Below are 27,555 nucleotides of genomic sequence, written 5' to 3'. Positions count from 1 at the left end.
GAAAGTGGATGGAAGTAAATGGCATTTTGGAAAAGAATCTTGAATTGACATTCGAAGGAACTTAATTTTATCTGTGAGTAATATGCAATAATTCTTATATGAAGGAGGCCATCTCTTGCCTTTTGATTTGTTGTTCAGTCATTTAATCACTAAGTAGTGTCTGACTCTTTGAAACCCCATAAATTGTAGCACGTGAGACTTTTGTATCCTTCAAGTTAATTTAAGGGGGCTTAAAAATAAGATGAAGACTGCAGCAATATCATGATTTTGCTAAATTTTCACTGATAGATGCAAACTGAGTTGATACTAAATTTTAACATTGTGGCTTGTGCATATGGTGAATATTTTGATACTTACAAAAACACTTTCTGAGACTCTACTATTGCTAGGGGATGCAAGAGGAAATGAACTAACTAAAACTCTCTAGTTTTGTAGAACGTCCATTATCTTCCAGGTGAAATAAATAAATAAATTTCAAAAAGAGCTGGTAGAGAAATCAGAGTGATAATTAGAGATTACAAGTTAAAGTAAAGGAAAAGGGTGCTGCTGCTGCTAAGTCGCTTCAGTCGTGTCCGACTTTGTGCGACTCCATAGACGGCAGCCCACCAGGCTCCCCCGTCCCTGGGATTCTCCAGGCAAGAACACTGGAGTGGGTTGCCATTTCCTTCTCCAATGCATGCAAGTGAAAAGTCAAAGTGAAGTCGCTCAGTCGTGTCCAACTCTTCGAGACCCCATGGACTGCAGCCCACCAGGCTCCTCTGTCCATGGGATTTTCCAGGCAAGAGTACTGGAGTGGGATGCCATTGTATTAAAGTACAAAAAGTAAATGCTAATATTTAAAAGAAAAAAAAACAATATTTTTTAAAATTCTAGATAATAATATCTAACAATTAGTGAACTCCAAATTCCAGGCATTGTTTTATTTTCAAATTTTATTTTATTATAGTAAGAACACAACTCGAGGTTTACTCTCCTAATGATTTTTTAAGTGTGTGTGTGTGTGTGTGTGTGTGTTAGTCACTCAGTCGTGTCTGACTTTTTGTGATACTGTGGACTCTAGCCCTCCAAGCTCCTCTGCCCATGGAATTTTCCAGGCAAGAATATTAGAGTGTGTAACCATTCTCTTCTCCAGGGAATTTTCCATACTCAGGGATTGAACCCGGGTTTCCTGTATTGCAGGCAGATTCTTTATCATCCGAGCCACCAGGGAATGGTGTACATTACTGCTGACTACAGGTATGATGTTGTACAAATCTCACTTGTCTATTTTTTTCTTTTATTGCCTATGCTTTTGATGTTATAGCCAAAAAATAATTGTTGAGAACAACATCAAGGAAAATTTTCCCTATGATTTCTTATTATATAAGGTCTTACATTTAAATCTTTAATTCATTTCAAGTTGATTTTTTGTACGTAATATAAGGTAGAGATCCAGTTTCACTTTCATGCACAGAGATATCCAATTTTCCCTGGACCATTTATTGAAAAGACAATCCTTTCTCCATTGTGTTCTTGGCGGCCTTATCAAAGATAAGTTGGCTGCACATGCATGGTTTTATTTTTGGACTCTCTAATCTGTACCATTAGTCTATATGTCCATTTTTATGTAGTGTTACATTGCTTTGATTACTGAAACTTTGTAATATATTTTTAAATCAATAAGTATGTTGCTTCTAGCTTTGTTTTTTTCTCAGGATTGATATGTCTCTTCCTGTTCTTCTGTGGCTCCACGTAAATTGAAAATGATTTTTCTCTATTTCTATTAAAAAATGCTGTTGGGATTTAGTTAGAGATTACATTGAGCTGGTAGATCACTTCGGGTAGTATGGACAATTTGACAATATGAAATTTTCTATCTATGAACACAAAATGTCTTTCCACTTGTATCTTTAATTTATATCATCAGTGTTTTATAATTATCAGTATATCAGTCTTTCACATTCTTAGTAAATTTCAAGGTATATGATTATATTTGGTGCTATTGTAAATAGAATTGTTTTCCTAATTTCTTTTTCAGATAGTGCATAGTGTATAGAAACAAAACTATTTGTTTTTTATTCAACTTTGTATTCTGCACCTTTAGGGAATTTAATAATTTCCTTTTTTTTTTTTTTACTTTTTTAAAAATTAATTTATTTTAATTGGAGGCTAATTACAATATTGTGGTGGTTTTGCCATACATTGACATGAATCTGCCATGGGTGTACATGTGTCCCCCATCCCGATCTCCCCTCCCACTTCACTCTCCATCCCATCCCTCAGGGTCATCCAGTGCAGTGGCTGTGAGTGCTCTGTTTCATTCATTGAACTTGGACTGGTGATCTATTTCATATATGGAAATATATCGTTTCAATGCTATTCTCTCGAATCATCCCACCCTTGACTTCTCCTACAGAGTTCAAAGTCTGTTCTTTAAATCTGTGTCTCTTTTGCTATCTTTCATATAGGTCCATTGTTACCATCTTTCTAAATTCCATATATATGTGTTAGTATACTGTATTGGTGTTTTTCTTTCTGACTTACTTCACTCTGGAGCCTATTGGCTCCAGTTTCATCCATGTCATTAGAACTGATTCAAATGTGTTCTTTTTAAAGGCTGAGTAATACTCAATTGTGTATATGTACCACTGCTTTCTTATCCATTCATCTGCTGATGGACATCTAGGTTTCTTCCATGTCCTGGCTATTATAAACAGTGCTGCAATGAACATTGGGGTACACATGTCTCTTTCAATTCTAGTTTCTTCACTGTGTGTGCCCAGCAGTGGGATTGCTGGGTCATACGGCAGTTCTATTTCCAATTTTTTAAGGAATCTCCACACTATTCTCCATAGTGGCTGTACTAGTTTGCATTCCCACCAACAGTATAAGAGGGTTCCCTTTTCTTCACACCCTCTCCAACATTTATTGTTTGTAGATTTTTTGATAGCAGACATTATGACTGGCATGAGAAGGTAACTCACTGTGGTTTAGATTTGCATTTCTCTGATAATGAGTGATGCTGAGCATCTTTTCATGTGTTTGTTAGCCATCTGTATGTCTTCTTTGGAGAAATGTCTGTTTAGTTCTTTGGCGCATTTTTTGATCGGGTCGTTTATTTTTCTGGTATTGAGCTGAATGAATTGCTTGTATATTTTTGAGATTAATTATTTGTCATTTGTGTCATTTGCTATTATTTTCTCCCATTCTGAAAGCTGTTTTTTCACCTTGCTTATAGTTTCCTTCGTTGTGCAAAAGCTTTTAAGTTTAATTAGGTCCCATTTGTTTATTTTTGCTTTTATTTCCATTACTCTGGTAGGTGGGTCATAGAAGATCCTGCTGTGATTTATGTCAGAGAGTGTTTTGCCTATGTTTTACTCTAGGAGGTTTATTAGTTTCTGGTCTTATATTTATAACTTTAATCAATTTTGAATTTATTTTTGTGTATGGTGTTAATAAGTGTTCTAGTTTCATTCTTTAAAGGTGGTTGACTAGTTTTCCCACCACCACTTGTTAAAGAGATTATCTTTCTCCATTGTGTATTTTTGCCTCCTTTGTGAAAGATAAGGTGTCCATAGGTGCATGGATTTATATCTGGGATTTATTTCTATCTGGATTTATTTCTATTTTGTTCCATTGATCCATATTTTTGTCTATGTGCCAGTACCATACTGTTTTGATGACTGTAGCTTTGTAGTGTGGTCTACAGGCAGATTGATTCCTCCAGTTCCATTCTTCTTTCCTCAAGAAGGTTGATTCCTCCAGTTCCATTCTTCTTTCTCAAGATTGTTTTGGCTATTTGAGGTTTATTTTGTATTTCCATATAAATTGTGAAATTATTTGTTCTAGTTCTGTGAAAAATACTGTTGGTAGCTTGATAGGTATTGCATTGAATGTATAGATTGCTTTGGATAGTATACTCATTTTCACTGTCTTGCTTCTTCTGATCCATGAACATGGTATATTTCACCATCTATTTGTCTGATCTTTGATTTCTTTCATCAGTGTTTTACAGTTTTCTATATATAAGACTTCTGTTTCTTTAAGTAGATTTATTCTTAAGTATTTTATTCTTTTCATCGCAATGGTGAATGGGGTTGCATCCTTAATTTCTCTTTCTGGTTTCTTATTATTAGTGTATAGGAATGCAAAGGAATTCTGTGTATTAATTTTATATCCTGCAATACTACTATAGTCATTGATTAGCTTTAGTATTTCTTGTGGTGTCTTTAGGGTTTTCTATGTAGAGGATCATGTCATTTGCAAACAGTGAGAGTTTAACTTGTTATTTTCCAGTCTGAATTCCTTTTATTTCTTTTTCTTCTCTGATTGCTGTGGCTAAAACTTCAAAAACTATATTGAATAGTAGTGGTGAGAGTGGGCACCCTTGTCTTGTTTCTGACTTTAGGGGAAATGCTTTAAATTTTTCACCACTGAGGATACTGTTTGTTGTAGGTTGATTATAAATGGTTTTTCTTATGGTGAGCTATGTTCCTACTACACCTGCTTTCTGGAGAGTTTCTATCATAAATAGGTGCTGAATTTTGTCAAAGACTTTCTGCATCTATTGAGATAATCATATGGTTGCTATCTTTCAGTTTGCTATTGTGGTGTATTACATTGCTTGTGAATATTGAAGAGTCCTTGCATCCCTGCAATAAAGCCCACTTGGTCATGATGAATTAACTATTTAGTATGTTGTTGGATTCTATTTGCTAGAATTTTGTTAAGGATTTTTGCATCTATGTTCATCAGTGATATTGGCCTGTAGTTTTCTTTTTTCGTGTGCGGCATCTTTGTCTGGTTTTGGTATTAGGGTGATGGTGACCTCATAGAACATCCGCTGGATCATCAAAAAAGCAAGAGAATTCCAGAAAAACATCTATTTCTGTTTTATTGACTATGCCAAAGCCTTTGACTGCGTGGATCACAATAAACTGTGGAAAATTCTGAAAGAGATGGGACTATCAGACCACCTGACCCACCTCTTGAGAAACCTATATGCAGATCAGGAAGCAACAGTTAGAACCGGACATGGAACAACTAGTTCCAAATAGGAAAAGGAGTACGCCAAGGCTGTGTATTGTCACCCTGTTTATTTAACTTCTATGCAGAGTACATCATGAGAAACGCTGGGCTGGAAGAAGCACAAGCTGGAATCAAGATTGCCGGGAGAAATATCAATAACCTCAGATATGCAGATGACACCAACCTTATGGCAAAAAGTGAAGAGGAACTAAAAAGCCTCTTGATGAAAGTGAAAGAGGAGAGGGAAAAGATGGCTTAAAGCTCAACATTCAGAAAACGAAGATCATGACATCTGGTCCCATCACTTCATGGGAAATAGATGGGGAAACAGTGGAAACAGTGGCAGACTTTATTTTGGGGGGCTCCAAAATCACTGCAGATGGTGCTTGAAGCCATGAAATTAAAAGACACTTACTCCTTGGAAGGAAAGTTATTCAAAAGCAGAGACATTACTTTGCCAACAAAGGTCCGTCTAGTCAAGGCTATGGTTTTTACCGGAGTCATGTATGCATGTGAGAGTTGGACTGTGAAGAAAGCTGAGCGCTGAAGAATTGATGCTTTTGAACTGTGGTGTTGGAGAAGACTCTTGAGAGTCCCTTGGACTGCAAGGAGATACAACCAGTTCATTCTAAAGGAGATCAGTCCTGGGTATTCTTTGGAAGGAATGATGCTAAAGCTGAAACTCAAGTACTTTGGCCACCTCATGAGAAGAATTGACTCATTGGAAAAGACTGATGCTGGGAGGGATTGGGGGCAGGAGGAGAAGGGGACAACAGAGAATGAGATGGCTGGATGGCATCACCGACTTGATGGAGGTGAGTTTGAGTGAACTCCGGGAGTTGGTGATGGACAGGGAGGCCTGGGGTCGCAAAGAGTCAGACATGACTGAGCAACTGAACTGAACTGAACTGATCTCATAGAATGAGTTTGGGAGCTTACCTTTCTCTGAAATTTTCTACTAGAGTTTGAGTAGGATAGGTGTTAGCTCTTTTCTAAATTTTTGGTAGATTTCACCTGTGAAGCCATCTGGTCCTGGACTTTTGTTTGTTGGAAGATTTTTGATAAGTTTCTATCCCTGTGCTTTGATGGGTCTGTTAAGATTTTTTATTTCTTCCTGGTTCAGTTTTGGAAAGTTATACTTTTGTAAGAATTTGTCCATTTTTTCCAAGCCGTCCATTTCATTGTCATATAGTTGCTGATAGTAGTCTTTTATAGTCCTTTGTATTTCTGTGTTGCCTGTTTTGATTTCTCCATTTTCATTTCTAATTTTGTTGATTTGATTCTTCTCCCTTTTTTTCTTGATGAGTCTGGCTAATGGTTTTTCTATTTATTTCTCAAAGAACCAGCTTTTAGTTTGTTGATTTTTGCTAGAGTCTCCTTTGTTTCTTTTTCATTTATTTCTGCCATAATTTTTAAAATTTCCTTTCTTCTACTAACCCAGGGGTTCTTAATTTATTCTTTTTCTAGTTGCTTTAGGTGTAAAGTTAGGTTATTTATTTCATTTTTCTCTTGTTTCCTGAGATAAGCTTGTATTGCTATGAACCTTCCCCTTAGCACTGCTTTTACTGAATCCCATAGGTTTTGGGTTGTTGTATTTTTATTTGTTTCTATGCATATTTTGATTTAATTTTTTATTTCTTCTGTGATTTTTTGGTTATTCAGAAGTGTGCTCTTTAGCCTTCATATCTTTGAATTTTTAATACTTTTTTTCCCCTGTAGTTGACAGCTAATCTTACTGCATTGTGATCAGAAAAGATGCTTGAAATTATTTCAATTTTTTTGAAGTTACCAAGGCTAGATTTATAGCCCAGGATATGATCTATCCTAAAGAATATCCATGTGCACTTGATAAAAGGGTGAAATTCATTGTTTTGAGGTGAAATGTCCTATAGATATCAAACAGGTCTAACTGGTCCATCGTATCACTTAAAGTTTGTATGTCCTTGCTAGTTTTCTGTTTGGTTGATCTATGCATAGAAGTGAGTGGAGTATTAAAGTTTCCCATTCTTCTTGTGTTACAGTTAATTTCCCCTTTCATACTTGTTAGCTTTTGGCTTACATATTGCAGTGCTCCTGTGTTGGGTGCACAACACAGGATATATTTATAATTATATATTTATATGTATAATATATATTTATACTTGTTATATCTTCTTCTTGGATTGATCCTTTGATCACTATATAGTGTCTTTCTTTGTCTCTTTTCACAGCCTTTATTTCAAAGTCTATTTTGTCTGATATGAATATTGCTACTCCTGCTTTCTTTTGGTCTCTATTTGCATGAACTATCTTTTTCCAGCCCTTCATTTTCAGTCTATATGTGTCCCTTGGTTTGAGTTGGATCTCTTGTAGAGAGCATATATAGGGGTCTTGTTTTTGTATCCATTCAGCCAGTCTTTGTGTTTGGTTGGGGCATTCAATCCATTTACATTTAAGGTAATTATTGATATGTATGTTTCTGTTGCAATTTACTTTGTTGTTTGGGGTTTGAGATTATAAACCTTTTCTGTGTTTCCTGTCTAGAGAAGATCCTTTAGATTTGTTGGAGAGTTGGTTTGGTGGTGCTGAATTGTCTCAGTTCTTGCTTGCCTGTAAAGCTTTTGATTTCTCCTTCATATTTGAATGAGATCCTTGCTGGGTATAGTAATCTTGGCTGTAGGTTTTTCTCTTTCATCACTTTAAGTATGTTCTGCCATTCCCTTCTGGCTTGACGAGTTTCTATTGAAAGATCAGCTGTTATCCTTGTGGGGATCCCCTTGTGTGTTATTTGTTACCTTTTCCTTGCTACTTTTAATATTTGCTTTTTGTGTTTGATCTTAGTTTGATTAATATATGTCTTGGGGTGTTTTGCCTTAGATTTATCCTGCTTGGGACTCTCTGGCTTTCTTGGACTTGGGTGGCCATTTCCTTCCCCATTTTAGGGAAGTTTTCAACTATTATCTCCTCAAGTATTTTCTCAAGCCCTTTCTTTTTGTCTTCTGCTTCTGGGCCCTCTATGATTCGAATGATGGGGCATTTAACTTTGCCCCAGAGGTCTCTGAGGTTGTTCTAATTTAATTCTTTTTCATCTCTGCTTCATTTATTTCCACCATTCTATCTTTCACCTCACTTATCCTATCTTCTGCCTTAGTTATTCTACTATTGGTTCCCTCCAGAGTGCTTTTGATCTCAATTATTTCATTATTCATTATTGACTGTTCTTTATTTCTGCTAGGTCCTTGTTAAACATTTTTTGCATTTTTTCAATCCTTGTCTCTAGTCTATTTATCTGTAATTCCATTTTGTTTTCAAGATTTTGGATCATCTTTACTATCATTATTCTGAATTCTTTTTCAGGTAGACTCCCTATCTTTTCCTCTTTTCTTTGGTTTGGCGGGCATTTATCATGTTCATTTACCTGCTGAATATTTCTCTGAATTTTGTTTAGATTGCTGTGTTTGGGGTGCCCTTTCTGTATTGTATGCTAGAAGTTTGTGGTTCCTCTTTATTGTGGAGCCTTCTCGCTGTGGGTGGGGTTGGACTAGTGGCTTGTCAAGGTTTCCTGGTTAGGCAGCTTGCATCTGTGTTCTGGTGGGTGGAGCTGGATCTCTTCTCTCTGAAGTGCAATGAAGTGTCCAGTAGTGAGTTTTGGGGCATTGCTTTGGGCAGCCTGTCTTTTAATGCTCATGACTGTGTATCTGCTTGGCTGGAGAATTAGCATTGTATGTCTTCCTCTGGAACTTTTTTTTCTCTTGGGTGGAGCTTGGTTACATATAGAGGATTTTGTATGAGCCTCTTATCTATTAATGTTCACTGGAATCAGAAGTTCTCTGATGTTCTCAAGTTTTGGAGTTAAGCCTTCTCCTCTGGCTTTCAGTCTTATTCTTACAGTAGCCTCAAGACTTCTCCATCCATGTAGCACAGATGATAAAACATCTAGGCTAATAGTGAAATAATTCTCCAAAGCTAGGGACACCCAGAGAGGTTCACAGAGTTACATGAGAGGAGAAGAGGAAGGAGGGAGATAAAGGTGACAAGGAGGAGAAGAGGGGGTGTCTAAGGGAAGAGAGCAATCTAGCCAGTAATCAGTTACCTAAGTACTCTCCACAGCCCAGAACACCCAGAGAGATACACAGAGTTAAGTATGGAAGAGAAGGGGGAGAGAAGAGGTAGAGTTGACCTGGGGGAGAAAAGGGAGAGTCAAAAGGAGAAGGGGAGAGAGCAATCAAGCCAGTAATCACAACCCCTAAGTGAAAGTGGGTACTGGAGATTAGATTCCTAAAGATACAAAAATGATAACACATACCAAAAAGCAAAGATTAAAAATCTAGAGTAGAGGATAGACTGTCAGAAATACAATATTAAAAATACAAAACAAAATCAGTCACAAAAATTATAAATATATATATATATGTGAAATTTGCTTGAAAAATAATGTCTTTTTATTTTTATTTATTTATTTATTTTTTACTGAAGGATAATTGCTTTACAGAATTGTGCTGTTTTCTGTCAAACCTCAACATGAATCAGCCATAAGTATACATATACCCCCTCCCTTTTGAAACTCCCTCCCATCTCCCTTCCCAACCCAGCCCTCTAGCTTGATACAGAACCCCTGTTTGAGCTTCCTGAGCCACAGAGCAAATTCCCATTGGCTATCTATTTTATATATGGTAATGTAAGTTTCCATGTTACTCTTCCCATACATTTCACCCTCTCCTCCCCTCTCCCCATTTCCATAAGTATATTCTCTATGTCTATTTCTCCATTGCTGCTCTGGAAATAAATTCTTCAGTACCATTTTTCTAGATTTCGTATATATGTGTTAGAATACGGTATTTACCTTTCTCTTTCTGACTCACTTCACTCTGTATAATAGGTTTTAAGTTCATCCATCTCATTAGAGCTGACTCAAATGTGCTCCTTTTTATTGCTGAGTAATATTCCATTGTGTATTTATACCACACTTTATCCATTCATCTGTTGATGGACATCTAGGTTGCTTCCATTTTCTAGTTATTGTAAATAGTGCTGCAATGACAATGGGATACATGTGTCTTTTTCAATTTTGGTTTCCTCAGGGTATATGCCTATGAGTGGGATTTTTGGGTCATATGGTGGTTTTATTCCTAGTATTTTAAGGAATCTCCATATCGTCTCCCATAGTGGCTGTATCAATTTGCATTCCCACCAACAGTGCAAGAGTGTTTCCTTTTCTCCACACCTTTTCCAGCATTTATTGTTTGTAGACTTTTTGATGAGGGCCACTCTGACTGGTGTGAGGTGATATCTCACAGTAGTTTTGATTCACATTTCTCTAATAATGAGCAATGTTGAGCATCTTTTCATGTATTTGTTAGCCATCTGTATGTCTTCTTTAGAGAAATGTCTATTTAGGTCTTTTCCCCACTTTTTGATTGGGTTGTTTGGTTTTTTTTGGTATTGAGTTGTATGAGCTGCTTGTATATTCTGGAAATTAATCTTTTTCAGTTGTTTCATTTGCTATTATTTTCTCCCATTCTGAGGGTTGTCTTTTCACCTTGCTTATAGTTTCCTTTGCAGTACAAAAGCTTTTAAGTTTAATCAGGTCCCACTTTTTTAAAATTTGTTTTTATTTCTGTTGCTCTAGGAGATGGGTCATAGAGGATCTTGCTTTAATTTATGTCTTAGAGTGTAATGCCTATGTTTTCCTCTAAGAGTTTTATAGTTTCTGGTCTTACATTTAGGTCTTTAATCCATTTTGAGTTTATCTTTGTGTAAGGTGTTAGGAAATGTTCTAATTTCATTCTTTTACATGGAGCTGTCCAGTTTTCCCAGCACCATTTATTGAAGAGGCTGTCTTTGCCCCATTGTATATTCTTGCCTCCTTTGTAAAAAAAAAATAAGGTACCCATAGGGGCATGGGTTTATTTCTGGGCTTTTTGTCTTGTTCCATTAGTCTAGATTTCTTTTCTTGTGCCAGTACCATACTGTCTTGATGACTGTAGCTTTGTAGTATAACCTGAAGTCAGGAAGCTTGGTTCCTGCTGCTCCATTTTTTCTTTCTCAAGACTGCTTTAACTCTTCGGGGTCTTTTGTGTTTCCATATGAATTGTGAAATTTTTTGTCTAGTTCTGTGAAAAATGCCATTGGCAATATGATAGGGATCACATTAAATCTGTAGATTGCATTCGGCAGTATAGCCATATTCACAATATTGATTCTTCCTATCCAGGAACATGGAATATCTTTCTCTTTATGTCATCTTTGATTTCTTTCATTAGTGTCTTATGATTTTCTGTGTACAGTTCTTTTGTCTCCTTAGGTAAGTTTTTTACTAGATGTTTAATTCTTTTTGTTGCAAAGGTGAATGGGATTCCTTAATTACTTAATTTCTCTTTCTTATTTTTCATTGTTGGTATGTAGAAATGCAAGTGATTTCTGTATATTGATTTTGTATCCTGCAACTATGCTAAATTCACTGATTAACTCTAGTAATTTTCTGATACTATCTTAGAGTTTTCTATGTACAGTATCATGTCATCTTCAAACTGAGAGCTTTACTGCTTCTTTTCTAATCTAGATTCCTTTTATTTCTTTTTATTCTCTGATTGCTGTAGCTAGGACTTCCAGAACTATGTTGAATAATAGTGGTGAAAGTGGATACCCTTGCCTTGCTACTGATCTTAGGGGTAATGCTTTCAGTTTTTCACCATTTAGAATAATGTTTGCTGTAGGCTTATTATATACAGCCTTTACCATGTTGAGGTGGAGTCCTTCTGTGCCCAGTTTTTGAAGAGTTTTAATCATAGGTGCTTAATTTTGTCAAAGGCTTTTTCTGCATCTATTTAGATGATCATATGGTTTTTATCTTTCAGTTTGTTAATATGGTGCATTACATTGATTTATTTCTGTATATTGAAGAATCCTTGCATCCCTGGAATAAACCCAACTTGATCATGGTGTGTGAGCTTTTTGATGTGTTGCTGAATTCTGTTTGCTAAAATTCTGTTGAGGATTTTTGCATCTATGTTCATCAGTTATATTGGCCTGTAGTTTTATTTTCTATGTGTTGTCTTTGTCTGGTTTTGGTATCAGGGTGATGGTGGCCCTGTAGAATGAATTTGGAAGTGTTCCTTCCTCTGCAACTTTTTGAACGAGTTTTTAGAAGGATAGGCATTAGTTCTTCCCTAATTGTTTAATAGAATTCTCCTGTGAAGCCCTCTGCTCATAAGCTTTTGTTTTTAGGAGATTGTTGATCACAATTTCAGTGCTTATAATTGGGTTGTTTATAATTTCTATTTCTTTAAGTTTCCATCTTTGAAGACTGAACTTTTGTGAGAATCTGTCCATTTCTCCCAGGCTATCTAGTTTATTGCCATATAGTCATTCATAATAGTCTCTTATAATTCTTTGTATTTCTACATTGTCTGTTGTAACCTCTCCTTTTTCATTTCTAATTTTGTTGATTTGACTCTTATCTTTTTCTTTCTTTTTTTCTTGATGAGTCTCGCTAAGGGTTTGTCAATTTTGTTTATATTCTCAAAGAACCAGGCTTTGGTTTTATTAATCTTTACTATTGTTTCTTTCATTTCTTTTTCATTTATTTCTGGTCAGATTTTTATGATTTTTTCCTTCTACTAATTTTGGGTTTTTTTTCTTCTTATTTTTTCAGCCGCTTTAGGTGTAAAGTTAGGTTGTCTATACGATGTTTTTCTTGTTTTTTTGAGGTAGGATTGTATTGCTACAAACTTCCCTCTTAGAACTGATTTTGCTGCATCCCATAGCTTTGGAGTTGTTGTGTTTTCATTGTCATTTCTTTTTAGAAACTTTGATTTCCCTTTTGACTTCCTCAGTAACCTGTTGGTTATTTAGAAATGTGTTGTTTAATCTCCAGGTGTTTGTGTTTCTTACAGCTTTACAGCTTTCTTTACAGCTACTTCTTCTTATAATTGATATATATAGTCTCATAGCATTGTGGTCAGAGAAGATGCTTGATACAATTGCAGTTTTCTTAAATTTACTGAAGTTTGATTTGTGACCCAAGACATGGTCTATCTTGGAGAATGTTCCTTGTGCACTTGAAAAGAAGGTGTATTCTTTTGCATCTGGGTGGAATGTCCTGAAGATATCAATGAGATCCATCTCACTTAATGTATCATGTAATACTTGTGTTTCCTTATTAATTTTCTGTTTTGATGATCTGTCCATTGGTGTGAGTGGGATGTTAAAGTCTCCTACTATTATTGTGTTACTGTCAATTTCTCCTTTTATGTCTGTGTTTGTCTTATGTACTGAGGTTCTCCTATGTTGGGTGCAAAGATATTTACAATTGTATGTCTTCCTCTCGGATTGATCCCTTGATCATTATGGAGTGTCCTTTCTTATCTCTTGCAATCTATTTTATTTTAAGGTCTATTTTGTCTGATATGAGGATTGCTACTCCAGCTTTCTTTTGCTTCCCATTTTCATGGAATATATTTTTACATCCTCTCACTTTCAGTTTATGTGTCTTGAGGTCTGAAGTGGGTTTCTTGTATACAGCATAAATATGGGTCTTTTTTTGTATCCATTCAGCCAGTCTATGTCTTTTGGTTGGAGCAGTTAATCTATTTACTTGATATATTGCCATTTTCTAATTTTGGGGGGTTGATCTTTTAGATCTTTTTTTCTTCTATTGTATTTCTTTACTATATAAGTCCCTTTAATGTTTGTTGTAAAGCTGGTTTGGTGCTACTGAATTCTCTTAACTTTTGCTTGTCTGAAAAGCTTTTTATTTCTCCATCAGTTTTGAGTGAGATCCTTGCTGGTTACAGTAATCTTGGTGGTAAATTTTTCCTTTTAGTACTTTAAATATATCCTGCCATTCCCTTCTGGCCTGCAGAGTTTCTTCTGAAAGATCAGCTGTTAAGTGTATTGGATTTCCCATGTATGTTACTTGTTGTTTCTCCCTTGCTGCTTTTAATATTCTTTCTTTGTGTGTAGTCTTTGTTATTTTGATTTGTATGTGTTTTGGTGTGTTTCTCCTTGGGCTTATCCTGTATGGGACTCTTGTGCTTCTTGGACTTGATTGGCTACTTCCTTTTCCATGTTGGGGAAATTTTCAACTATATTCTCTTCAAAAATTTTCTCATACTCTTTCTTTTTCTCTTCTTCTTCTGGGACCAGAGGTCTCTGATACTGTCCTCAACAATTTTCCTTTTTATTTTTTACTTTATTCTGCTCTTCAGAAGTTATTACCAACATTTTATATTCCAGCTCACTAATTCATTCTTCTACTTCAGATATTCTTCTATTGATTCCTTCTAGAGTATTTTTAATTTCAGTAATTGTGTTGTTTGCCTCTGTATGCTTATTCTTTAATTCTTTTAGGTCTTTGTTAATTGATTCTTGCATTTTCTCCATTTTGTTTTCAAGGTGCTTGATCATCTTTACTGTCATTATTCTGAATTATTTGTCAGGTAATTTTCCTATTTCCTCTTCATTTATTTGGACTTCTGTGTTTCTAGTTTGTTCCTTCATTTGTGCAGTATTTCTATGTCTTCTCATTAAAAAAAAAAAAAATACTGTGTTTGAGGTCTCCTTTTCCCAGGCTTCAAGGAAAGTTGAATTCTTTCCTGGAAGAAGGTTGAATTCTTTCTTCCCTCCTATGGTTTCTGCCCTCATATGGTTGATGCAGTGGTTTGTGATGAGCTTTGTATAGGGTGAGATTTATACTGAGTTTTTGTTTGTTTGTTTTTTCTCTAATGGGCAAGGCTGAGTGAGGTGGTATTCCTGTCTGCTGATGATTGGGTTTGTATTTTTTTTTTTTTTTAATCTAATGAGGTGAATGAAACTGGAGCCGATTATACAGAGTGAAGTAAGCCAGAAAGAAAAACACCAATACAGTATACTAATGCATATATATAGGTTTGTATTTTCGTTTTGTTTGTTGTTTAGATGAGGCATCCCGCACAGGGTGTTACTGGTGGTTGGATGATGCCAGGTCTTGTATGCAGGTGGTTTCCTTTGTGTGAGTTCTCACTATTTGATACCCCCTAGGGTTAGTTCTCTGTTAGTCTAGGGTCTTGGAGTCAATGCTCCCACTCCAAAGGCTTAGGGTTTGATCTCTGGTCAGGAACAAAGATTCCACAGGTGGTTTGTTATGGCATTAAGGGAGAGTAAAACAAATATCCCAAAATGAGAAACCAAAGATGAACCCCAGAAAAATGGCATTTAAAAAATCAGGCAAAATATAATTAAAATAATGGAGTACATACATATACATATACATCCATGAGTAAAGTGAAAACAGTCCAACAAAAATATAATAGATTGTCTGATGAACAAAGGAAATCAAAACTTATATTCACCAGTTAAGAACAAAACTAACTTAAGCACAAATTGGAAACAAAACAAAAGCAAGGTGCCAAGTGGGGAATAAAGCAATGAAAACAAAACTAGCAAATATGCTGAGAGGAAAGGAAATAAAGAAAAGAAAGAAAAAATAGATATGCAAAGTTAAATAGAGGTATATGAAGAATATTTATATAAATTAAAGATTAGCTGCATGGGGAAAAGAACAATAGCAAAAGCAAACAAGGGAATAAATGTAGAGAAAATGTAATAGGCTTAAAAATTAAAATTATTAAAAGAGAAATGAGAAAAAAAATGGAAGAAGAAAGAGTAAAGGGGAAAACAAGAAAACTCCACAGAACAGCAAAAGTCCAAGGTAGAGGCAGAGATTTATAACAGCAATAGAAAGTTTGAATATACGCATATACATATACACCCATATCAAAATCAAAACAGTCCAACAAAAATTAAGCACAATAGATTGACCTGGAGAACAAAGGAAACCAAAAACTGTACCTCCCAGAACAAAACTAATTAAAGCACACACTGGAAAACGAAACTAAAGCAAAGTACCAATTGGGGAATTAAAAAGAAAAATCAATGAAAATAAAACTAACAAATATGTTGAGAGAAAAGGAGAGAAAGAATAGATATGCAAAATTAAATAAAGGTAGATAAAGAAGATTTATATATCTTAAAGATTAACTGCAAGGGGAAAAGAACAGTAGGAAAAGAAAGAAATAAATGTAGAAAAATAATAATAGTTTAAAAAAAATGAAAATTAAAATTTAAAAAAAAGAGAGCGAGAAAAGAAAAGGAAAACCCCACAGAACTGCAAAAGCCCAAAGTAGAGGAACAGGTTTATAACAATGAAAAACGTGAATGAGGAAGAAGAAAACAAACAAAAAACCGCAAAAGCATAATTGGATTTCTTAGTGCCAATAAAATTGACAAGTACAACGGTGGGGTGGGGGGGAAGGAAAAGAAAAAATCCAAAAGAATCTAAAAAACAAGTCAAAAATAAGAATAGTAAATGCTTTTCTTGAGTCACTGCTATCAGAGTCCTTTCCCTCACTGGGAGTCACAGTCTACCTCACCTCCTTAGGATGCCCTCCAACACTGTGCTGGTCTCTGGACCTGCTGTGGGGGCAGCTCAGATTCTAGTGCAGATTAAATCCAGACAATCAACTAAGCAGACTCTGTGTATATGGGATATATAAAAGGTCACTGAAAGCTCCCACAAAAGAAAATGCACTCGTTCTGATAGTTGTGGACATTGGAGGCAAGAACACACAGGAGAAGGACCAGACTAGAATCTGTGACTCTCAGCTGGTGTTCTGCATACACTTCTGTGTCTGAAGCTGTATTCCTGATGTATCCGTGGAGAGAGATGAACTCCATGTCACCTACTCCTCTACCATCTTAAAAAATGAAAATTGAAAGAGGAATAAAGAACTTAAAAAAAAATAAAAAGTGATAATAGTAAAAATATATCTAGAAATTTCTCTGGAGCTGTTGTGGCCAGTGTGTTTTCAGTTCAGATAGTTCCTTGTTACAGCTTGTACTTCTCAAGGTCTATCAGTCAGTCAGTCAGTCAGTCAGTCAGTTCAGTCGCTCAGTCTTGTCCGACTCTTTGCGACCCCATGAATCGCAGCACACCAGGCCTTCCTGTCCATCACCAACTCCCAGAGTTCACTCAGACTCACGTCCATCGAGTCAGTGATGCCATCCAGCCATCTCATCCTCTGTCGTCCCCTTCTCCTCCTGCCCCCAATCCCTCCCAGCATCAGTCTTTCCAATGAGTCAACTCTTCGCATGAGGTGGCCAAAGTACTGGAGTTTCAGCTTTAGCATCATTCCTTCCAAAGAAATCCCAGGGCTGATCTCCTTCAGAGTGGACTGGTTGGATCTCCTTGCAGTCCAAGGGACTCTCAAGAGTCTTCTCCAACACCACAGTTCTATAGGCCCCCTCCAATTCTTAGTCAGTTAACTACAGGGTTTTAACCTGTTGAATCTGTCAGTTCCAGAGCAGTTCTCTCTTCTTTGTTTATTTTGGCTTCTTCTGTTTGCAAGTCTCTTCAGTGTCTAATTTTTGCCCTGACACAAGGGGGCGAAGGTGGTCACTTATTTAGGCACTTGTTCGGTTGTGCTGTGGGAAGGGAGGAACACTGCAAACAAATATCACTGACATGTGATCACCTCCCAGGTCCTGGCAGCTTCGTTTCCTGGGTTTGCTGTGGGAGCACCGTCTCAGGTGTGCCATGTGTCTCCTCTGGGGAGCTGATCTCTGCCTGTGACCCTCCTGATGCATGTCAACCATCCAGGATCCCAAGAAGTCTTGGTTAGCAACTGAGAGCCCGCTCATGTCTCTGGGGCCGAGATTGCTCGTCACCTTCTGGCTCTGGCTGTGGCCCACCTGCCTCCCTGCCTCCAGTGGGGGATGGGCTGGTCTGCTGCTAGCTAGCTTTCCTCTGGTATTCACTCAGTCCTTTGTTCTATGAGTAGGCCAGGCTGCTCATTAGAGCCTTTCACAGGAAATTTCTCTCTCTCTCTTTTTTTTCTTCTCTCTGGCTATCTCACACTTTGGGTTGCTATCTCATGTTAGCTCCCTCAGATTATCCTCAGGGCATTCAGGCCTGATCCTTACCTTAAGCAATGCAGCCTGCACCTCCCTGTTCAGCCCCCGCTTGCTGGTGGCAGATGCAACCCTCTGGGCTGCTTCTCTGGGAGTTGCAGTTAAGTGCATATTCTGTGGTTGTTTTCTGTTTTGTTTTGTTTTGTTTTCCTACGGGTTATGTTGCCCTCTGAGATTCCAAAACTCCCACAGACCCTCCTGTGAGAGGGTTTCCTACTGTTTGGAAACCTCTCCTCCTTCAAGACTCCCTCCCCAGGACGGGTCTCTGTCCTTCTTTTCTCTATCTTTTTGTCTTTTATATTTTGTCCTATCTCCTTTTGAAGAGAATGAGCTGCCTTTCCGGGTGCCTGATGTCTTCCGCCAGCATTCAGAAATTGCTTTGTGGAAGCTGCTCAGCATTCAAATGATCTTTTGATGAATTTGTGGGGGAGAAAGTAGTCTCCCTGTCCTATTTCTTTGCTATGTTGGGACTACCCCCTTTATCTAATATCTAACAGTGGGTTTTTTTTTCCCCCTTTTTAAAATGGAGCCCTTAATGTTCTCTATGTGTTAAATCTTGTTGATGGCAAACAGGAACAAGTTTGATTTTTTTCTTTTTGATTTGAATGAGTTTTCATTTCCTTCTCTATTTTTTCTGGCTAGGTCTTTCAATAGTCTGTTGAACAGATTTGGCAAGAATGAGCATCTTTGTTCCTGAATGTAACTGGAAAGGTTTAATATTTTCATCAATGAGTATCATGTTTGCTGTGGCCTTTTCATATATGACCTTTATTGTGTTCAGGTACATTTTTCCATTCTTATTTTGTTGAGAGCTATATCATGAAAGGATGTTAATTATGTAAAATGTTTTTTCTTCATCCATTGAGATGCTTATATGCTTTCTTATATGAAAAACAATGGACAGAGGTTTGTGACATTGTATAGGAGGCAGTGATCAAGACCATCCCCAAGAAAAAGAAATGCAAGAAGGCAAAATGGTTGCCTGAAGAGGGCTTACAAGAGCTGAGAAAGGAAGATAAGCTAAAGGCAAAGGAGAAAAGGAAATATATGCCCATTTGAATGCAGAGCTTCAAATAGCAAGGAGAGATAAGAAAGTCTTCCTCAGTGATCAAGGCAAAAAAAAAAAAAAAAAAAAATAGAGGAAAATAATAGAATGGGAAAGACTAGAGATCTCCTTAAGAAAATTAGAGATCCCAAGGGAACATTTCATGCAAAGATGGGCACAATAAAGGACAGAAATGTATGGACCTAGCAGAAAAAGAAGATATTAAGAAGAGGTGGCAAGAATACATGGAAGAACTATACAAAAAAGACCATCGGAACCCAGAAAATGAAGATGGTGTGATCACCATAGAGCCAAACATCCTGGAATGCGAAGTCAAGCAGGCCTTAGAAAGCATCGCTATGAACAAAGCTAGTGGAGGTGATGGAATTCCAGTTGAGTTATTTCAAATCCTAAAAGATGATGCTGTGAAAGTGCTACACTCAATATGCCAGCAAATTTGGAAAACTCAGCAGTGGCCACAGGACTGGAAAAGGTCAGTTTTCATTCCAATCTCAAAGAAAGGCAATGCCAAAGAATGTTCAAACTACCACATAATTGCACTCATCTCAGTTCAGTTCAGTCACTTAGTCCTGTCCGACTCTTTGCAACCCCATGAACTGCAGTCTGCCAGGCCTCCCTGCCCATCCCCAACTCCTGGAGTTCACCCAAACCCATGTCCGTTGAGTCGGTGATGCCATCCAACCATCTCATCCTCTGTCATCCCCTTCTCCTCCTGTCCTCAATCTTTCCCAGCACCAGGGTCTTTTCAAATGAGTCAGCTCTCCGCATCAGGTGACCAAAGTATTGGAGTTTCAGCTTCAACATCTGTCATACCAAGGAACACCTAGGATTGATCTTCTTTAGGATGGACTGGTTGGATCTCCTTGCAGTCCAAGGGACTCACAAGAGCATAGACATTACTTTGCCAACAAAGATCTGTCTAATCAAACCTGTGGTTTTTCCAGTAGTCACGTATGGATGTGAGAGTTGGACTATAAAGAAAGCTGAGTGTCAAAGAATTGATGCTTTTGAACTGTGGTGTTGGAGAAGACTCTTGAGAGTCCCTTGGACTGCAAAGAAATCCATCCAGTCCATCCTAAAGGAAATCAGTCCTGAATACTCATTGGAAGGGCTGATGTTGAAACTGAAACTCCAATACTTTGACCACCTGATGTGAAGAACTGACTCATGTGAAAAGACTCTGATGCTGGGAAAGATTGAGGGCAGGAGGGTAAGGGGATGACAGAGGAAGAGATGGTTGGATGGCACCACTGACTCTATAGACATGAATTTGAGTAAGCTCCAGGAGTTAATGATGGACAGGAGTCCCATGATACAGTCCATGGGGTCACAAAGAGTCGGACACGACTGAGCTACTGAACTGAACTGAACTAATTGAGATGCTTATATGCTTTCTATCCTTTATTATGTTGATGTCATGTTAGTTAATTTTCTTATTTTAGACCAGCTTTGATTTCAGGCATATATGTGTGCATGCTAAGTCACTTCAGTTGTGTCTGACTGTTTGCAACCCCATGGACTATAACCTGCTATGCTCCTCTGTATATGGGATTCTCCAGGCAAAGATAGTTGTGTAGGTCACCATTTCCTCCTCCAGAGGATCTCCTGGACCCAGGGATCTAAGCGGGTTCTTTTCCTCTAGTGCTACCTGGGAAGCTTGAAATCCTACTTACTCATGATGTATGATTCTTTTAATGTGTTGATGGATTCGGTTTACTAGATTGTTGAGGATTTTGCATAAAGAATACTTCCCAGGTGGCTCAGTGGTTAAGAATCTGACTACCAATGTAGGAGATGAAGGAGATGCAGATTCAATCCTGGTATCAGAAAGATCCCCTGGAGAATGGAATGACAACCAGCCCCAGTATTCTTGCCTGTGAAATCCCATGGACAGAGGAGCCTGGCAGGCTACAGTCTATAGGGTCTCAAAGAGTTGGACAGGACTTAGTGATTTAACAACAAAAAGATGCTCTACTGTTCAGTTCAGTTCGGTTGCTCAGTTGTGTCTAACTCTTTGCAACCCCATGGACTGCATCACACCAGGCCTCCCTGTCCATCACCAATTCCCAGAGTTTACTCAAACTCATGTCCATTGAGTCAGTGATGCTATCCAACCATCTGTTGTCCCCTTCTCCTCCCACCTTCAATATTTCCCAGCATCAGGGTCTTTTCCAATGAGTCACTTCTTTGCATCAGGTGGCCAAAGTATTGGAGTTTCAGTTTCAACATCAGTCCTTCCAATGAATATTCAGGATTGATTTCCTTTAGGATGGACTGGTTGGATTTCTTTAATGTCCAAGGGACTCTCAAGAGTCTTTTCCAATACCACAGTTCAAAAGCATCAGTTCTTCAGCACTCAGCTTTATTTATGGTCCAACTCTCACATCCATACATGACTACTGGAAAAACATAACTTTAACTAGACATACCTTTTTTTGCAAAGTAATGTCTCTACTTTTTAATATGCATCTTGGTTGGTCATAATTTTTCTTCCAAGGAGCAAACGTGTTTCAATTTCATGGCTGCAGTCACCATCTGCAGTTGTTTTGAAGCCCCCCAAAAATATGATCTGTCCCTCTGAGAACCCCATGAACAGTATGAAAAGGCTCTATTGTTGGCTGCATATATATATTTGTAATGATTATATCTTCCCGGTGAGTTGGCCTTTTCATCATTATACAATGTCCTTCTTATCTCTTGATTAAAGTTTATTTTTCTGACATTAGTGAATCAGAAAGTATATAACTATACTTTCTCTTGGTTTCTATTTACATAGACTATTTAATATCCCTTTGTTTTCAGTGTATGTGTGTGCTTAAGCCTAAAGTGGCTTTTTATAAAAATATATAATTGTGTCTATTTTTAAAAGTACTCAGACACTCTATATAGGTCTTTTGATTGGGAAGTTTAAACTATTTACATTTAATGTAAATTAACTATTGATAGGGCAATATTTGTTATTGTCATTTTGTTAATTGTACTCTGTTAGTCTTGTAGTCCTTTTGCCTGTTTTTTCCCCTCCTGATGTCTTTTGTGTTTTGTCAAGCTTTTAGTATTAGTTCCCTTGTTTCTTCTGTATACCATCTATTGGCATTTTGTGTGCATGTGTGTGAGTGTTTGTGTGTGTATGTGTGTGGTTACCTTGGGGATTCCATGAAATATCTTTTATTTATAATAGTCTGCTTAAACTGATGACACTTCATTTCTCTCCCATGAAAGTCAGAGACAAGGATAGAATTTTAAAAGAAGCAAGAGAAAAATAAATTGTCACATACAAAGGAACCCCCATAAGACTATTAATGGATTTTTCAACAGAAACTTTACTGCCAAGAAAGAAGTGGGGTGATAGATTCAAAGTGCTAGAAAAACAAACTAATGAATGAATGAATGAGTAAATTCATAACCAAGAATATTATGCTTGGAAAAGCTGTCCTGATTCAAATATGAAGAAAAGATAAAAACTCCCAGACAGCAAAAGCTTAGGGATTCCATAATACTAGACCTGTCTTACAAGAAATGCTGTATGAAATCTCCAGTTTGAAATGAAAGAAAACCAGGCATTATTTTGAAATATATTTGTATTATGTTTACTTATCACAACAATACTATGTGGTATATATATTTTTCCATATGGGCTTCCCTTGTGGCTCAGCTGGTAAAGAATCTGCTGATTGGAAAGATCCCCTGGAGAAGGGAAAGGCTACCCATTCTGGTATTCTGGTCTGGAGAATTCACTGGACTACAGTCCATGGTGTCGCAAAGGGTCGACATGACTGAGTGACTTTCGCTTTCACTTTTTCATGATAGGATAGGAGAAGTCTTTACTACGTTGTGGCGATTATATATTTCAGCACCATCATGGGTCATGATTTACTAAGGTAGAAGCCCCAAACTTACTTTTCCAGCCTCCTTTACATCATATGTCTACTTTTCTCCTTTAGATTCATTCTCAGAAGAGGGTAATATAAATCAGGAAGTATCAGATTGAATCCATTTTTCTGGCAAATCAATAGAGCACAATAAAGAGATTGCAGTAATAGTGATGGGATTCTGTTAATAGCAGTAGTGTCCTTTCTGTGTTCAGTGCCCTGGGCTGCAAGCTGTGGTTTCTCTGGGCAGTGGTATTGCCCATCAAAGTGTGATTTGGTGATTTTTGCCACTAAAACTGGCTTCACATCTCTGGTTCTTTATCTATGTCTCCGAAATCTTCAAGATTCTGTGAGTTGCATTTGCATACTGTGTTCTAAAGACAGAGGTTGGCAATGCTTGTTTTTGTAAATAAAGATTTATTGGAACATAGTTACACCTATTTATTTATATTGTCTATGGCTGTTTTTGTAAAAATGTCAATCTTGGGTGTTTTCAACAGAGACCATCTGGTCCACCAGTCTGAAATATTTACTCTTTGGCTCAGGATAAAACGTTTTATGAGCCCTGCTTTAACAAACACCTTTCTGTGCACACTGCCACTTCTGAATTTATGGGCTCACTGGAGGGTGAGTGCTGCAACTATACAGCCCACACTGGAGCCTACATGCTTCTACTAGAGCAAACCCGTGCACCACAGTGAAAGGTCCCACATGACACAGTGAACACCCCCACCCCCCACCACAGCTAAAACCTGATACAGCCACAAATAAAAGATAAATAAATAAATATGAATATTAAAAGAAAAAAAGGTGAAACTGTCACAATTAGAAATAACTTTCTGCTTTAGTAAGCTAGAGTGGGTTATGTTGTGTTCAACTAGCATCCTGATTGATACAATCCGTTTTAAAAATGAGAAAACTTGGCCAAAATGAATTTAAATAATGTTCTACAGTTCACACATATTTCAGTTCAGTTCAGTTCAGTTCAGTCACTCAGTCGTGTCTGACTCTTTGTGACCCCATGGACTGCTGCATGCCAGGACTCTCTGTCCATCACCAACTCCCAGAGTATATGCAAAGTCATGTCCATTGAGTTGGTGATGCCATCCAACCATCTCATCCTCTGTCATCCCCTTCTCCTCCAGCCTTCAATCTTTCCCAGCATCAGGGTCTTTTCAAATGTCAGTTCTTCACATCAGGTGGCCAAAGTATTGGAGTTTTAGCTTCAACAATAGTCCTATCAATGAACACTCAGGACTGTTCTCATTTAGGATGGACTGGTTGATCTCCTTGCAGTCAAAGGGACTCTCAAGAGTCTTCTCCAACACACAGTTCAAAAGCATCAATTTTTCGGCTCTCAGCTTTCTTTATAGTCCAACTCTCATATCCATACATGACTACTGGAAAAACCATAGCCTTGACTAGACGGACATTTGTTGGCAAAGTAATGTCTCTGCTTTTGAATATGCTAAGTTGGTCATAACTTTCCTTTCAAGGAGTAAGAGACTTTTAATTTCATGGCTGCAGTCACCATCTGCAGTGATTTTGAAGCCCCAAAAATAAAGTCTGCCACTGTTTCCCCATCTATTTGCCATGAAGTGATGGGGCTGGATCCCACAATCTGTGTTTTCTGAATGCTGAGCTTTAAGCCAACTTTTTCACTCTCCTCTTTTACTTTCATCAAGAGGCTCTTTAGTTCTTCTTAGCTTTCTGCCATAAGAGTGGTGTCATCTGCATATCTGAGGTTATTGACATTTCTCCCGGCAATCTTGATTCCAGCTGTGTTTCATCCAGCCCAGTATTTCTCATGATGTTGAGAGCTTCATATAAGTTAAATAAGCAGGGTGACAATATACAGCCTTGACGTACTCCTTTTCCTATTCGGAAGCAGTCTGTTGTCCCATGTCCGGTTCTAACTGTTGCTTCCTGACCTACATACAGATTTTTCAAGAGGCAGATCAGGTGGTCTGGTATTCCCATCTCTTTCAGAATTTTCCACAGTTTAATGTGATCCACACAGTTAAAGGTTTTGGCACATATATTTAGTAAGTAGTAAAACTAGGTTATAAACCTCAAGGATTCACCTCTAGAGCCCAACTTTTTAACTAAATACTATAGTTCTTCTGTTATATTTCATGCTGGGTTTAGGGTTGGTAACATACTTTTGGGGGACTCTTGACTCAAGTTTTCAGTTTTCATTTATATATACTTTGATAAAACCTTGACAGATTTAGGGACTATATATGTTTATCTTTATTGCTATAGAGCTGGGCTCAGCTGCTGCTGCTGCTAAGTCACTTCAGTCTTGTCCGACTCTGTGTGACCCCATAGACGGCAGCCCACCAGGCTCCCCCATCCCTGGGATTCTCCAGGCAAGAACACTGGAGTGGGTTGCCATTTCCTTCTCCAATGCGTGAAAGTGAAATTGCTCAGTCGTGTCCGACCCTCAGCGACCCCATGAACTGCAGCCTTCCAGGCTCCTCCGTCCATGGGATTTTCCAGGCAGGAGTACTGGAGTGGGGTGCCATTGCCTTCTCCAAGCTGGGCTAAGAGTAAGACTTTATTAGTCAAGATAGGTTTTGTTTATCCTATATTGTGATTTGATATTAACCTTGTTTAATATAGTGCTAATGTATTGAACTCTTTGTTAATTCTGATATATTACATAAACCATTTTCTTTTTTGCTACTTTTCATGATACTAGCATCCTTCCAAAAGCATTTGTAGTTGTTAATCACTAAATTTTGTTTGGCTCTTTTGTGACTCTATGGACTGTACCCTTTCAGGCTCTGCGTCCTTGGGATTTCCTAGGCAAGAATACTGGAATGGGTTGCCATTTCCTCCTCCAGCATATCTCCCCAAACCAGGGATCAAATCCAGGTCATCTGCTGGGCAGGTGGATTCTTTACCACTAGACCAGCACAGAAGCCAATATAAGCCCATTGACAAATTTTAATGGATTAGTTCAGTGCTAGGCTAAACTAGAAGTCCCTGCATTTAGAAAGAACTGGTGTCTAAAATTAAATTGATTTGTATAAAAATCATAAATAGCATCAAACCACCAGTTGATGATAGTATCCAGTGTAATATTTTTATAGATGAAAAAAACCAGAATTTTATGAAATTGTAAAATGCAAAAGTCCTGAAGTTTAATTCATGTGAGAGAAACTTGACTTTCAAAATAATAATTTGGGAAATGGACCTTCAAAGATAAAAATCAAATAAAAAATGATATGAAGTCTAAGTTCTTGACTAGTTTCCTATCTTTAGCCAATCTTCATTGCTATGCATTTGATCAGACATCTTGCCTATCTGAATATTCCAGTCATTTCATAGTGATTTCTTCCTAATTAATGGAATTTTATTGCATGCCTTTTTTATTTGTTAAACTTGTCTTCCAAATCCCAACAGAGCCACTGAGGAAAGATACTGATTCCTTAGAGGTAAAATTTGTGGTTTTGATACCAGGAGTTTTACATAACCAGGAATGAGAATTTTTGTCATCACAAGTTGATGAAAGTCATAAAATACTTAGCCTCAGTTACTCTGTTGTAATATTCTTTATGCAGGAAAAGTGAATTTATTTTATATAAGATTTAGCAGACTGAAACAATATCATGCGATTGACACATTATCTGACTCTGAGAATGAAGTAAAGAAACAGACATTTTGGCTATTGATGTGTATTTTCTCTAAGGAAAGAAATAAAAGTAAAGCAACGTTTAAAAGTTGAATTTCTTATTTAATTGTCTAAATTTGAATAAATCTTTTAGTTCAAATAATGAGTAATGATAAAAGAAATGTGACAAATTTCTTATTATTTCTAATAAAATATGGTGAAATCTTTTTCTGTTTCTTTCTCTCCTCTTTCTCTTGATATCTAAATATGGATATAGATATAGATTTATCTATAATTGAGAATTTGCTTCACAGGTTTTTGGATTCAAAATTACTCAATAATCACTTAAATATGGGAGAATGGCATTGAAACATGTATAATATCATACATGAAATGAATCGCCAGTCCAGGTTCGATGCAGGATACAGGATGCTTGGGGCTGGTGCACTGGGAGGACCCAGAGGGATGGTACGGGGAGGGAGGTGGGAGGGGGGTTCAAGATGGGGAACACATGTATACCTGTGGCGGATTCATGTTGATGTATGGCAAAACCAATACAATATTGTAAAGTGATTAACCTCCAATTAAAATAAATAAATTTATAAAATTAAAAAAAGAAAAAATATTTAAAAAATCAAATAATAGTCTCACTTTGATTCAGGTTACTAAAATGTTGATGAGAAAAAGCAAATTTTTACACCATTAGTTTGCCTTCCTCTGCCAGTGGGACTTAACAGGGGTAAGATTAAAAAAGAACCCCTTGGTATCACAGAGGAGGTAAAATGGCTTTTATGTAAGCAGAGTAGAGCAAAGAGTTGGTACTTCAGCTCCTTAGTATGCCCTCTCTTTTCAAGAAATTGACTATTTGTGGGGGAAAAAATGATTTCTTATGTCTTGCTTGTACTGCAAGGCCATCATTCATCTTATTAAAATGTGCATCTAATAATGCAAGATGTGATTGAATGTCATTCATTTCAATCCCATTGATCACATAGTGTCTGTTGGTCCCAGTGCAATTTGTCAAGGTAAGACAATAGTTTAAAGATGGAAGCAAACGAGCTTAGTTA

The 27,555-nt window shown here is 37.3% G+C and overlaps 1 long non-coding RNA gene across 1 annotated transcript in view; it reads left to right on the top strand.

Annotated features, from left to right (window-relative positions):
* Positions 1-18,699, top strand: part of LOC129653854 (uncharacterized) — a 136,257-nt gene extending 117,558 nt beyond the window's left edge. Inside the window, exons 2-3 of the long non-coding RNA XR_008715241.1 lie at positions 1,133-1,236; positions 18,577-18,699. This is a non-coding gene — a long non-coding RNA (uncharacterized LOC129653854). The remainder of the gene's footprint in view (positions 1-1,132; positions 1,237-18,576) is intronic.
* The last annotated feature ends 8,856 nt before the right edge of the window (positions 18,700-27,555 follow it).

This window comes from Bubalus kerabau, chromosome 5, assembly GCF_029407905.1.
Source record: "Bubalus kerabau isolate K-KA32 ecotype Philippines breed swamp buffalo chromosome 5, PCC_UOA_SB_1v2, whole genome shotgun sequence".
Classification (NCBI taxonomy): Eukaryota; Metazoa; Chordata; class Mammalia; order Artiodactyla; family Bovidae; genus Bubalus; species Bubalus kerabau.
This window is presented reverse-complemented; position numbering and strand designations above follow the sequence as displayed.